Genomic DNA, 3,452 nt, shown 5'->3' with positions numbered 1-3,452 from the left:
TTCGTAAGGCTCTATTATCTAGGATTAAGTCTATTGTTGTAATAGCATATACGTTTTCCAAAAACCTCTACATATCAAATGTTTCTAATGCGCCAATCCTTGACCCGATATAAACTTAGGTCGCTCCGGTCGCGTAGACCCGACTTTATTCTTCTTCATTGATGTTGCCTAAGCGATCACGGTAGATTTCAAAAAAGTACGCCAGTCGTTTCTTTTTCTTGCTAACTGACAGCAATTAGAAACACTACGTCTACACTACTAGTCTACTTGTGGAGCATTTCCTTTTCTGTTGTCACCACTTACGGCTATCGAATACTTGAAAGCTTGAAAGCAGTGTATCTTAACTCGCTATTATAGAGCTCTTAGATCCATTTTCTCTGGTATCCGCCTTCTAATAGAAATGTTCTGCGTTCTTTATTTCATATACATTAGGGTGCACCACAAAAAAAATGTCGGAAAAAATACTAAATTTTACGTGAGCTAAAATTATTTGAATATACCTCCGTAAACCGCATTATTTTTATTCCGTTGATAAAATTTTTTAATATTTTTATGCAGACCTTTTTATGCCTAAATACTTCTATCATCTGCGGTAATTTTTTTGAAAAAAAAAAAAAACATTTTGAAAAATTTATTTTATTTATAAAAAAAAATTTTTTTTGGAGGTATTTTGCAATAGCAATTTTTAATATTTTGCCGAAAAGTTTTAAAATATAATAAATTTTATATTTCCGATTGAAAGGCAAATACAATAGAAGAAACTAGTAACGGAACTCGCAAAGAAATGGGGCAAATAATTAGCGAAACCGTTGCTAAGCTACTAAAAATTAACCACAGTGTCTGCAAAATATGAAAAATAAAAATCGTGACGTCTTTGGAGACGCACGTCAGTGACTTTAAATTACCGCTAAAGCGATGCTCAACGCGTAAAGCACGCGATCGCCTCAACATCATGTATAAAAAAAATAAACTCAAATTGAAGATGTAGAAGACGAACTGAAAAAAAAACTAAATAATACAAAAAAAAAGAAAACAAAATAAAAAACATGAAAAACGCGCATGAAAAGGAAGTTTCAATTAGGTCGTCCAACAGATCAGCGGCTTTTGTGGCACTTGTGGCACGCTAATTGGTTTGATGGGCGGCCCAGCGGTCAGATCATTGAACCACAAATTCAATAATAATGAAAAGCAAAAAATAAGTAATTTAGCGTAACAATATTTAAAATCTCGTACACGAACGTACGTACATATATAAAATGAAGAAGAAAAAGAGTAAAAATTACAAAATTTGTTTTAAATTTCTCTAAATACCCATTTTTGGTTAGCCGCCAAATAACTTAAAAAAAAAAAACCAAATTTTAGCTCAGCCCAACTAAACACTCAATGTTGCATGTCTAATGTTTCATCATAGAAATCTTTCAAGCTGACTTACACTTTCAAGATATATTCGGAACAAATCAAAATTATAAACCAACCACCGCACATTGGAACGAAATTTTGCACTTCCTGCTGAAGGCAACCAACCATACCAGCATACATCGCCACATACATATGTAGTATGTGTGTATGTACAAACATGTAGGTGTTTCTCTTAGGTGTAAAGATTGTTAGTTAGTCCTATCAATGGTCCAGCAGCTTATGAATTTTACCTTTTTTTCTCTCTTCATTTCTTTCTTTCTCCGATTTATTTTATGCCACACTCACTCTTTAGCAATAACACGTCGCAGTCATATTGCCACTTCTACGTCAAGTAAACGAAGTAGTCACGAAACGTCCGCCAAACTGCACAACAGAAGCAGTGGCAATGTGGGTGGTGGTGGTGTTGGTGTTGGTGTTGGCGATGTTGGAGGTGCAACGCCATTAATCGAAAGAAGTGCTGACCACCATCAGCAACAGTCGTACAGCCAACACCGGCATCATCACCATAGCCAACAGAATCAAACTCACGCCCAACAAGCGAGCAATAGTTGTAACAGCAGCCGTCCGCCGGCGCCACATATGCGCACTTGCAAAAAGACACGATTCCTGCTGGAGCCGAATCGGCGCAGTTGGTCTGAGAGTGATCTGCTCAAGGAAATCGATAGCGAATTGAAGTTGGCGAAAGGCTTCCTCTATGCAAATGGTGGGTGAGTCATTTGGTTAGTGTATGTATGTACGTTTCTGTGTGTGTGTCTGTCCCTCAAAACCAACCTGGCTTTTTGAACCCAAAATTTCTTCTAAAGATCCTGGTCCAAGTTTACCAAAATCTGTGAGCTTTAGCCTTTATAATTGTTGATATACAATATTTTAATTTGCAATTTGTTTTGCGAAAAATGTCAACCTTCAAATTCAAAAAACAAACTTAATAGTTTTCTGATAAAATTTAGCAACATTGGCGATCAAAATTTATTTCAGAAGGAGATTATTTAATCAGACTGCATGATTGAATAGTTTTTGTTTTGCTGCTCATTATAACTTGCCTCGAAATATAATAATAACAAAATATGCATCCAAGTTCCAACCGTGAATTGGTAAAATATCAAAATAACGATATAATATTTTTGCATGCATTTTTGAAACATTTACTGAAGTAAATTAAATTATACAAATACCTTGAAGTTTAAGAAATGGTCTCTATTATTTCGGAAAGCTGAACACGCATTTCTCCATGGTGCTTTTTGTATCAAATCACAGCCATAAGTGCGGGTTCACACAGGAAGTGGAGCGGCGCCAAGCGAAGCAAGGCGGAACAAAGCGAGGCTGCTAGTGTTCACACTGAACGAAGCGAAGCGGAGCTTTTCTCATGGACTCGGCTGCAAAACTTACCGTCAATGAAAAGCGGCAAAAATATTTGCTTAATTTATTTGAATAGTTTGCTATTTTGTTTGCAGCAGCGTCATGAAAGATTAAATATAAAATTCAAAATCAAAAACTGCTTTGTTTCAACTCAAAAACGCTTATGAAAAATCTTTTTGTATGAACACTTTCATATAGCTACAGCAATTTGAAAGCTTCACTTTGCTCGGAACGGCTTCGCTCGGATTCGGCTCCGCTTTCTGTGTGAACGTACCCTAACTCACGAATTCGCATTTATGATACAGTGTGGCCCAAATTCAAAACATACATCAGTTATTTTGCAAAAAAATAAACCCGCTAGATGGCGCTGAAATCGAGTTATCTCGATATTTTAACAAATTTTTCCTATTTTCTTTTGTTTCTTTAATATCCATTATTTTTTTGTCAATGTTATTGTGGCTTGTTAACATTTCATTTTTAATAGTTTTATTGAGCTTTGTACCACGATTGTTTATTAGGAAAAATTGAAAAAGCAACAAAGTCTAAGCGGTAGAAGTTATAGCAGCTATTTCGGAGATCACCTCATCTCCTCATCAGACTTCTTTTTTCTAGACTTCAGCAGGGATCGATCCTGCGAATTCGATGTTCAAAGTCAGAAGCGTTAACCACTGAGCTAT

This window comes from Rhagoletis pomonella, unplaced genomic scaffold (assembly GCF_013731165.1).
Source record: "Rhagoletis pomonella isolate Grant_MI unplaced genomic scaffold, Rhpom_1.0 Rhpom_scaffold_00007, whole genome shotgun sequence".
In the NCBI taxonomy this organism is placed as follows: Eukaryota; Metazoa; Arthropoda; class Insecta; order Diptera; family Tephritidae; genus Rhagoletis; species Rhagoletis pomonella.
This window is presented reverse-complemented; position numbering follows the sequence as displayed.